This window comes from Oryzias latipes, chromosome 8 (genome assembly GCF_002234675.1).
Source record: "Oryzias latipes chromosome 8, ASM223467v1".
NCBI lineage: Eukaryota > Metazoa > Chordata > Actinopteri > Beloniformes > Adrianichthyidae > Oryzias > Oryzias latipes.
The window spans coordinates 22,439,656-22,450,762 of NC_019866.2; the positions used below are offsets into that span (position 1 = coordinate 22,439,656).

General features: G+C 40.3%; 1 protein-coding gene across 4 annotated transcripts in view; it reads left to right on the top strand.

The window, feature by feature from the left end:
• LOC101162604 (phospholipid phosphatase-related protein type 5) overlaps positions 1 to 11,107 on the top strand; it is a 66,051-nt gene that overhangs the window by 22,775 nt on the left and 32,169 nt on the right. The gene's annotated exons all lie outside the window — the stretch shown is intronic.

The following is an 11,107-nucleotide window of genomic DNA, read 5'->3' on the forward strand; positions in this document are numbered from 1 at the left end:
CGCCTACCGCGGGTCCAAATGGGGAGACGGCATTGAAGCTGCATTCATCCACGGAAGACTCCTGCTGTGGTTGGACCGCTTGGACCTTTGTTTTCTTGAACGTCCAATCAGAGCTGCTGCCGGCCGGTGATCCAGCTGCCACTGCCCTGTGGCCACCCAACATCTACCTTGATAAACATGCTAACGATTTTTACAAAGTCGGGCGACGGCATGAAATCTTGAAGTTTCTCCCACGCTTGACGGCCGGCGTTCGGTGAGACCGTCACTCCTCTTCAAACAGTAGTTTGTGGGACTCTCCTCTGTCTGGATGTTTGCATGTTTTGAGTGCTGGAGTAAGCATAAGACACGGTTTTCTGACAGAGCTTTTCATGTGCAGATGGTGGACACTTTGAAAAAAAGCAGACAACAAAGGCTGCATCAATCTAAATCTACTTAAGATGGAGCCGAGCTGGTCGAGCGCCATAGACTGAATCAATGACGGTAGCGTGGCTTCAAATAAGTGAAGGGAGCTGCTGACTCATAATCTGCCAGCTGTGGGGGTGAAGTGACTCCCTTAAAAGACCCGCTTTACACCGGGTCTGTCTCCACCTCTGAAGGGAAGAGAGGCAGCCTTTCAGAGTAACACAGACTAATAATTAATTCATAAAGCTGTCAGCGTGATCGCTTATTTTACATGCAGTCTTCTGAAGGGAGCAGCTTCGCTGCCAGAGAGACTCTGGAAAAAGCTTTTGAGCTGCAGACAGAAAGGACTGCGCGGAGACAAGAGGAGCGCGACGTTTCAGGCACTCTGAACAATATCCGTCAAAGCAGAAGAGTGTCTTCACACAGAGGCTTCTTCGGCTCCCTGGCATGACGCCATATCGGATGGAAGCATCATGGAGAGTCAGTCCTGTTAGGTTTATGGAATCTTTAGCTTTGCTACCTTAACCACATAGGTTAGTATTTTAAACTTCATTCTTGTAGACGCTCTTGGCATATGGTGTTCACACTGGACGAACAGAGAGGGCTATCTCCTTCTTTTTTCTTTTTCAGTTGAAACAGGCGTGATGCGAAATGTTGAAGCGGTGCAAATCTGGGAATCTTCTTTCACAGCTCTATTTCAACATTTGAAAGACTTGGTGTCATACACTTTCAGCCGGACACAAACCGGGATAATTCATTTCTCCTCCATGATCACTTTTTCAACGGTGGGTTCCGTGAGTTAAAGGTAACATCAACCATACGTCAGTACCAAATCCGAGTCCCTGATTGGTCAAAGTGGAGTCCGAAAATGAACTTTAAAACACGAGTAGCAAATGCAGAATCTCAAAACGTGCATATACGTGTGATCTCATAAACTTTTGCTGAGGGCTGTGTGAACGTAGCTCAAGTCACCACTGTTCCTAAAGGTGGATATGAGCTATCTGCAGAGGAAAAATGGGCAAACCAATAAGAAGCATGCAGATGATCCGCGCAAAATATCGAGGTGATTGATTCGATAGAACCTTTTTTTCTGAAAGCAGCAGCTGATTTTGTCAAAATATTCGTGCACGTTTTTTTTCCCATGATCAAGCAACAGGTTATAGTGAAAACAAGGGTAAGTAAAGGTGAGTGAGACGCTGATGAGTTCAACAGACTTTTTTAACCCCTCTGAGCCCCGTGGACTGCCGATGGAGCCCGTTAGTGCTGTTCACATGATTAGTGTGCACTCCTGCGTTGCAGCCTGGCTGTTGGAAATAAAGAAATTAGACAACTAGAGTAGTTGCAATAGCACTTGCAATTTCGTTGTACTGTTGTACCAAGTGTGACTGTACGATGACAATAAAGCTTTATCTTATCTCTTATCTTATCTTAGTTTGTGTGGACATCCTGGCATTTTAGTATCACCTGCACACCCCGTCTGTTGTAAGTGCGTGCAAAACTCACAAATACTTCACAATACACTTACCATAATGGTACGTTCCATTTTCATGATGTCCCTTCTTGTGCTTCTTAACGTTGGGTTTGGGGTCATCTGGACCCCACTAGACAGTGCACTGAACCTTTTTTCTTGAAGGATTTGTGATCTTCACTAGTGTTCATGGATTACATGAAATCCTCTCCACCTTTATCCACCTTTGTCATGGTAGGGAAAACATGAAAATGTAAAGGTGGGGTCATCTGGACCCCACAAGATAGCACAAGGGTTAAGGTGGCTGTCTGAGCCTTAAAGGAACTGGAAAATACACCTGCGCTCCATTTAAGATGCGGTTCACTCCTGTCTGAGACAAAAACTCAAAACCCTGCAGCACCCGCAAACCTCCTTACGATGTGAGTGAAGCTTAACTTTACTTTTTCAGTAATGGTGACCCTATGTCAACAGATTTTGTGACATCAGTTTTTCTCCACACAGCTGACCTTCTTAGACAAAAATCCAAGTGTCAGAGCCAAGAGTCATCAATGATGTGAGCAAAGCAAAAAGAAAAGCAAACCCTAACCATTACGCTGCAGCCGTGGCATTTTGTAAGCCCCTTTTTTTCCTTGGAGTGCCGTGATGATGTTGATGTAGCCACGTTGAGCATTTGGTGGGATTTCAGCGGTAAATATGGGTCTCCAAGTCAAAATATGTTCCAATTGAACAACTCCTGTGTTATCCTTCAGGTCCTTCTGGATCATTGCTGTTGTGCGGCCCTTTTAAAGATTTACATTGTTTTTGTTTAATTTAGCTGATTTTTTTCCATCCATCATAGCTGCTTCTGTATTAAGTGAGATTGTGCGATTATTGATTCTGTTTTTATTGATATCAGTTTGTTCAAACAGGTAAAAATGGGAAAATCTGCTTTGTTTAAAAACTTCAAGTTATTCTGCGTTCACAGTTTTTACCAAAACTGTCGTGTTTTAGGTCACATCACAACTGTTAAAACCAAACAATAAAAGACACATAACCCAAATAAACCTACAACCAACATTAATAAACTAAAGTTTTTCTTTTTTTAAAGTTAATTATCAGTTATTAAAAAACAGGAACGTCAGAGTGGCGTGATTTCTTTTTGTAATAAAAGTTTAAAAAAACAATCAAAATCATACATGGTACATGCATGTGTTCACACATTTCCTTACACGTGTCTGCTTTTTCATATTGATTTTTTCATATTTGATTTTTTTTCCAATAAACAACTCGGATGAAAGGATATGGAAATATAGTTATGAATTCATTTGGGATGGGAATAACAAAAGGCAAAGATTGCTTTTAAAACAAGAATTTCAAAAAAGTAATCTTGAAAGCTACAAAACAAAAGAAAACAAATGATAGTGTATTTGGTAAAATATACCAGGATTATTGTTTTTATTTTATTACGTGACATAAAACTGACCAAAAACACAGAAGTTAAATATTTCAGACCTACAGAATGCAGACATAAAAAACACCAGTTTTCCTCTGTCTGGAAAGCTCATAATTTCTTGAGAAAGTTAGAGATCAAACCAGAATTAAGCGTTTCCAACTTTTGCTGCAAAGTTTTAGTTTGGACAGAATCACAGGAACCTTCCTGAGAGGAGAACTGGGTCATGGGAGCTTGACATGTGCTTTACAGAACTTGCACTGGATTTAAACTAAGTCGGGGAGGTGAAGTCACCACGAAAAAAGATAATCTCCTCCTCCTTTTAAATCTTCTCCTACTTATCATCAAGTCCTCGTCCTCGTCCTGCAGTACCACTGACAGGTGAGCAGGTGCATCGCAGTGCATTCAGAGAGCAGGCATCTTGTTGGGTAACGTCTTTGTTCGTGGACGCCTGCGGATCCCCAATATTCTGCTGGAAGCCTCCATTCGTTAAACACAAGACTGTTTTTTCAGCTCCAGTGCAGATACTTATGTGCAAAATGTAACATATATGACCCATACCAGTAATCCTGCATACACTTTCACGTCTGCAGGATTGAGTGAAAAATGTGTTTTGCATGCAGTGTTGTGGGTAATGGATTTCAAAGGAATGAATGACAGTACTTTAGTTACTTTTATAACAGAGTAACATAATGTATTTCAGCTCATTACTTCATTACTCACAATTTGGTGCATTGAAACTATTGCTGACTAATAAAACACAATAATTTGTCTAAACAGTTGCCTGACAAAAAAATGAAACAAATGGTTAAATCGAACAAAACAGGCACTAATAAAAAAAAGTTGGAGAGTTGAAGATTGGTCAAAGTAAGATGAAGAGAAGAGTGGGAATATGGACGTGGACGATTTGGCAGGACATCCGGAGATATTTGATTACTTCCAATTTATTAAAAAAACAAAGACAACAATATTTCAGTTAAGTGAAAGTTTTGTCCTGGAGATGAACTGCTTTCCACTGCTGTCTAAACGCTATGTAGGCTACTATACAATGCACATTTTCTCATGTTCATGTGGTGAAATTCATGAGGTGGTGCTAAAAAACCTGATGGCCTTTGTTTAGCCTCCATGTTTTTATTTTGTGGATTTTACGAGGGGATCTTGTTTGTGCTAGCTTTATTCGCTTGGGAAAACATAAAGTAACGAGTAGTGAATTACTTTTAAAACTGAGGAATGAGTAAAGTAATTTCCTTACACTTTCATCCAGTAACTAAAGTAAAGTAATCAACTACTCTCAAAAAGTCATTTTCCATGTGCATGCATGATGCACGCTCAAAACCAGCAGCGTACTTCTAAACTGTTCAAAACTGTTAGGAATGATTGGGGGGGAAAAAAACAGACGTTGAGATTAGAGCAGAAAATAACTTTAATCTTTTATTCAAATTGATACTTGCTGTGTTTTTTAGGCATTTTGGGAGACTGAAATGATTAAGAATAAAACAGAAAAACAAATGTTCTTCTTCTAGTAATCTGAAAACACAAAACATGAACCACAAAGTGACCTCTCCAGATTTTTACTCACAGATTGAAGCAGGATGCTCCTCTGAAGAAAAGACACTACCTGTTTGCACTGGGTTTGGTGCAGCCACGCTTTCAATTGCACCGAATTTGACAGCAGATTTGCACTTTTTGCTCTTAAACAGCTGTCTATTTGCTGCTGTCTGTCTATCTGTTTGGGATGCTCAAGCAGTGCATGTATGCAGCAGAAAATGGGTTTTATTAATGCATTGAGCTGTTTCAGTGTTTTACTCAATGGTAGTAGAAGCAGTCACTAATGACACTACTGCCAGCCACCATCTTCCCACAGTTTATAACATTTTTATAACGGCTTTTCTGTATCTGAGCAGAAAAATCGTTCAAGTCACTCTTTTTAACTAGTAGATGGCGATTTTTGGATGATATGTCTAGCACTAAAAGGCTTCCATAAATTTACGGTTTTAATCCTCAGCCTCACAAGTCTTTTTCTATTTTAAAGTCTGAATCTATCTTTTACATTTCTTCAGTCTACTTCCTGCACTGGCATTCACATCAAAACGAACGGAAATAAAGAGCCTAATTGCAGTAGAACAGGACAAATAGATCTACATCATTTATAACATCATAAACTAAATTTTCCAGCGTTCTTAGCGGCTTCATTTTCTTTATTTTAAAATTCTCTTTTGCCTATTCTGTTTCTGTCAAAAACAGAAACGTCATATTGTAATATTCCTGCACAATGCACCAGTTTTATTGACAAAAGCTGTCTTTTTTCCTCACTTGAACCTGTTTCTGTAAAGAAAATTCATTTGTGAAGTTTGTTCTGAAAATATTTTCACCCGGTGACACAGTGACATTCTGTCAATCAAGCTGACAACTAAAACTGCCGCGTGTGAATCAAACAGTCAGTCCGTTTGATTTAGGCTCAACTGTAGTGACCACCTTTACAAAATAAAAGCCTTATATTGGTTTCACATTAATTTGAGCAAAACGCAGTCTCCCTCATAAAACAGCCCATTTGTGCGGATCGCTGTTGAGCACCGTTCCACTCACATTTGGAATCTTGAAATTTTGCAGAAACAATCTGTGTTTACGTCATTGACTGTACATAAGAATTGGACAGAGTGGCTCCTCCCCCTGGCGTTCCAAACAGGAAGTACCTGCTGGCTCTAGGAAGCCAAAATCCCATAAACGTCTACCGACAAATAAACAGTCATTCTATTGGTCAGAATAAACACTCCTGATCTGATAACTTTTTTTTAACAAAGTTATTCTAGAGTATAAACTGACCAATCAGATGCCTCAATAATAATGTGTGGTCTTATCTGTTTTATCTGCTTGATGACAGGCGTGTCAAACTCATTTTCACCGAGGGCCACATCAGCATAGCGGCTGTCCTCAAAGGGCCAGAAATAACTTATACATCTTACTAAATGTAATGAAAAATAAATGTGACTACTCATTAATGTTAAATAACTCTTAAACAACTATTTATTATAAATTTTTAAAGTGACAATTACAGTTGCATAGAAAACATATGTTTGCTTGTCACTCTAGCATTTTAATTTAGTCCGCTTATTAAAACCCACATAACTCCATTAATGAAGGATCAAATTGTCCAAGTGAATAAAGAAAAATAACGTAAAAATGAGCTAGAAAGAACATGTATTACACTTGTAACATTTTGTCTGCATAAAGACATAAGACCTGCAAACATTGAATACTTACAGCAACTACACATAAATAATATGTAATCAACTAAAGAAAATTTTTATTTTAAGAAATTAAAAACATTTATGCTCTCACGGGCCACATAAAATAACATGGCGGGCCACATTTGGCCCCCGGGCCTTGAGTTTGACACATGTGACATAGTCAATATCACCTTCTGCTTTTCGACCTATGTGTGTTGTACATGTGTGAATGTAGGTATTTCACAAACTAATTAGCCTTTATTGTATTTTTATTCTTTTTAGCCCAGAACGTTTTGCCCTGTCCTTTTTTTTTGTTTTTGTTTGTTTCACTGTGTTGTTTTTTTTATAAATAGTTAAAAATCTAAATAAAATATAAAATATACAAAGTATGTGGTCTAACGTGTCATTTTCAAAATGTTTGACCGATTCTTACGAGCCCACTTTCAAGTGGTAGGGGCTTGGACTTCCATAAAGCTCACTCTTAATTGGCGAGAGTGGTTGCCATAGAAATGTGGACTGAGATGATTTACCCCTCAAAAATGATTGTGAGGACAGTTTCACAGTGACTGTGCTTAAAAAGCAAATTTTTCAAAAGCTGAGTATTTCATCCTAAACAATGATTCTTTACTTGTTTAACTTTCAGAAAACCACAGAGCAGCATTGTAATTCCAAAAAAAACATTTTCAAGTATCAGGAGATTATTTCAAAAACAACAAAAAAGATCCTCAGAGTTTGGTGAAAATCAAGCTTTTTGACATTTTCAGAGAGAAAAGATGTATGGCGCTTTTTTTTTTCCAACTTTAAGAGTGAATGTGTTTTTAAACTCAGTGAAAAAAAACCTCTTCTTTGTCAAGTTAAAGAAAGTGTTATTCAATCGAAGGTACCCTTTAGATAAAAAAGCTCTTTCATGCTTTAGTTGTTGAACATGTCAGCAAATCTCATTTTTAAAACATAAGATTGATCCATATATTTTTTTACCAAATTTATGTAAATGTTTTTGATTTAGTCCCTGAAATAACAGACTGAGGTCTGGTAACACAGAATGAAGGGGGGGGGGGGGGGGGGGGGGTGTGTGTGGAGGATTTCCAGGCTCTGACGCTCTGACAGAAGTGAAGGATATTTTCAGAAGTGATGTGAGGGACGGTCTCAGAGGGAGATGATGACGTCCTAAAAGGCTTCGGCGTAAAAGAAGGCGCTTCTGACTCATTCTTGCTTTCATGGTTGAAAAGGCAGCTTCTTGTTTCCTTCTGACAGCTCCAAGCCTCAACTGTCTTAATGGGACCTTCCTCTTGACAAACCACACTTTTTTCTCCAACTATTGAACTGCTTTTCCATCTTCAGAATCGGTTAGAAGAGGAGGGGTTCTTCACTCTGAAGCCTTTAGGCTGTCAAGGGTACCTTTTTTTTTCAATTTAATGTGGTCAGTGGGGAGAAATCAGACAGATTAATGCACAGAAGAGTGGAGAAAAAGGAGAGGGAGACTGAAAAGCTGCCAGGGTGTAAACAGGCTACCGTCACCTGCATCCCTGCTGATGGGTAAGCTAATAACTTATTCATCTAATTAAAAAAAGGCACGTTTTAGTTGTTTAAGCCTGAAAAAACTAGTTTAACTCTTGCTGAGGTGCTTAAAACTTTAAGGCTCCAACATCCAGATCTTCTGAGCGCAGATCAACAAATGTAAACAGAGAGCTTGAGGCAACAATTCTCCCTGAAACACGTTCCTGACTGTTCCTTCTTTTTACATCGACGAGAAGCGTGTTCGACTCTACACGAGCAAGCTGCAGTTTCCGGGGCGTCACTCTGAATTAGTGCTGTTTGTTTAGTTAAGCATTCATGAGTCAGAGCCGGTCACAATGTGCTGGGTAAATGCTGGGGAGGAGCAGCGAGCCATCAAACACGACAACAAGGAAAGGCTTTATGAGTCACACTCAGAAGACCGATCCTCCAATGCAAGCCCGTCGTCACTTTCACAGACGTAAAGAGCTTTCATGATGTCTGCACACCCCAACAGAAATTGCCAAACAGAATGTTGCAAACAGAGCTACACCATTATCTCCTCACCATGGCAACCACACACTTCTAACGAGTCTCCCTATAAGGAGCTAGGAAACAAAACAGATCAGTGCAAAGAACAAAAATCTTGGCCCATTGCTGCCTTTAACTCTGAAAAATGCAAAAACTATTTCCTTCTGTTTATTTGACCATTTAGAAAAATTGTTTGTTCATTTTAGGTAGCAGCAATTGACAGCAGCTGAAAAAATAAAGGAATAAAAATATGAAATGGCAAAAAACATTTAAAATTACAAAAAAAAGAAAATGAAAGAAACTGCGGACAAATTTGGACCCTGTGCATGGGTTAAAATGATTTTCTGGCGAGTGGGTCTTCCAGTCTGCATCAAATCGATATTTATCATTCAAATCAATTGTCTGAACCAAAATGCATGAAATCCCCAATTACATCTACACCAGACGGGTCATTACAGATTACAGAAAATTATTCAATTTGTCTAATCCTTTGATTCAGGACTGACGATTAAAGATGATAGGTGTTCAGATGAATCCATATATATATATATATATATATATATATATATAAAAACGCCCCTCTCACCCTCTGCGGGTGGTTTCTCCTCCAAGCTCGGGTCCTCTACCAGAGGCCTGGGAGCTTGAGGGTCCTGCAGTATCTTAGCTGTTCCTAGCACTGCGCATTTCTGGACTGAGAGGTCTGAAGTCTTTCCAGGTATCTGTTGTAGCCACTCCTCCAGCTTGGGGGTTACTGCCCCCGAGTGCTCCAATTACCACAGGCACCACTGTCACCTTCACTTTCCAGGCTTTCTCCAGTTCTTCTCTGAGTCCCTGGTATTTCTCCAGTTTCTCATGTTCCTTCTTCCTGATGTTCCCATCGCTTGGCACTGCCACATCCACCACAACGGCTTTCCTCTGTTCTTTATCCACCACTACAATGTCTGGTTGGTTCGCCATTACCATCCTATCAGTCTGGATGTGGAAGTCCCACAGGATCTTTGCCCTCTCATTCTCTACCACCTTCGGAGGTGTTTCCCATTTTGACCTTGGGGTTTCCAGTTCATATTCTGCACACATGTTCCTGTATATTATTCCAGCCACTTGATTGTGGCGCTCCATGTATGCTTTCCCTGCCAGCATCTTACATCCTGCAGTTATGTGCTGGATTGTTTCAGGCGCCTCTTTGCACAGCCTACACCTTGGGTCTTGTCTGGTGTGGTAGATCTGAGCCTCTATTGCTCTGGTGCTCAGGGCTTGTTACTGGGCTGCCAGGATGAGCGCTTCGGTGCTGTCCTGTAGGCCAGCCCTTTCTAGCCATTGGTAGGACTTCTTGATATCAGCCACTTCAGTTATGGTCCGGTGGTACATCCCATGCAGGGGTTTGTCCTCCCATCAGGATCTGTCCTCCAGCACTGTATCCTCTGCTCTCCATTGCCTGAGACATTCACTGAGCACACTGTCAGTTGGGGCCTTGAGCTTGATGTACTCATGGATCTTGGATGTTTCATCCTGGATAGTGACTAGTCCTCGGCCTCCTTCCTTGCGGCTAGCATACAGTCTCAGGGTGCTGGATTTGGGATGGAACCCTCCATGCATGGTGAGGAGCTTTTGTGTCTTAACATCCGTGGTCTGTATCTCTTCCTTTGGCCATCTTATTATTCCTGCAGGGTATCTGATAACTGGCAGTGCGTAGCTGTTTATTGCCCGGGTCTTATTTTTGCCATTGAGCTGGCTTCTCAGGACTTGCCTTACTCGTTGGAGGTATTTAGCTGTTGCAGCTTTCCTTGTTGCCTGTTCCAGGTTGCCATTTGCCTGTGGAATTCCAAGGTACATGTAACTGTCCTCGATGTCTGCTATTGTTCCTTCTGGGAGTGAGACCCCTCCTGTGTGGACTACCTTGCCTCTCTTTGTCACCATCCGGCTGCATTTCTCGAGCCCGAATGACATCCCAATGTCAGTACTGTAAATCCTGGTGGTGTGGATCAGGGAGTCAATGTCACGCTCGCTCTTAACATATAGCTTGATGTCATCCATGTAGAGGAGGTGACTGATGTTGGCCCCATTTCTGAGTCGGTATCCATAGCCAGTCTTGTTGATTATTTGGCTGAGGGGGTTCAGACCTATGCAGAACAGCAGTGGGGACAGAGCATCACCTTGGTATATCCCACATTTGTTGGACTCTTGTGCAAGTGGCTTCCCATTGACTTCAAGGGTGGTTTTCCACAGCTTCATTGAGTTTCCTATGAAGGCTCTTAGAGCCCTGTTGATGTTGGTTGTACAGCTCCAAGCATTCAGTGATCCATGTGTGTGGCATTGAGTCATAGGCCTTCTTGTAATCAACAAGACAAGACGGAACAAGACGGAAATGGACTAGATGTGATATATATATATATATATATATATATATATATATATATATATATATATATATATATATATATATATATATATATATATATATATATATATATATATATATATATATATATATATATATATATATATATGTATGTACATTTTTTATTTGTGGAGGGTGATTTCCTGGACTAGCTGAGC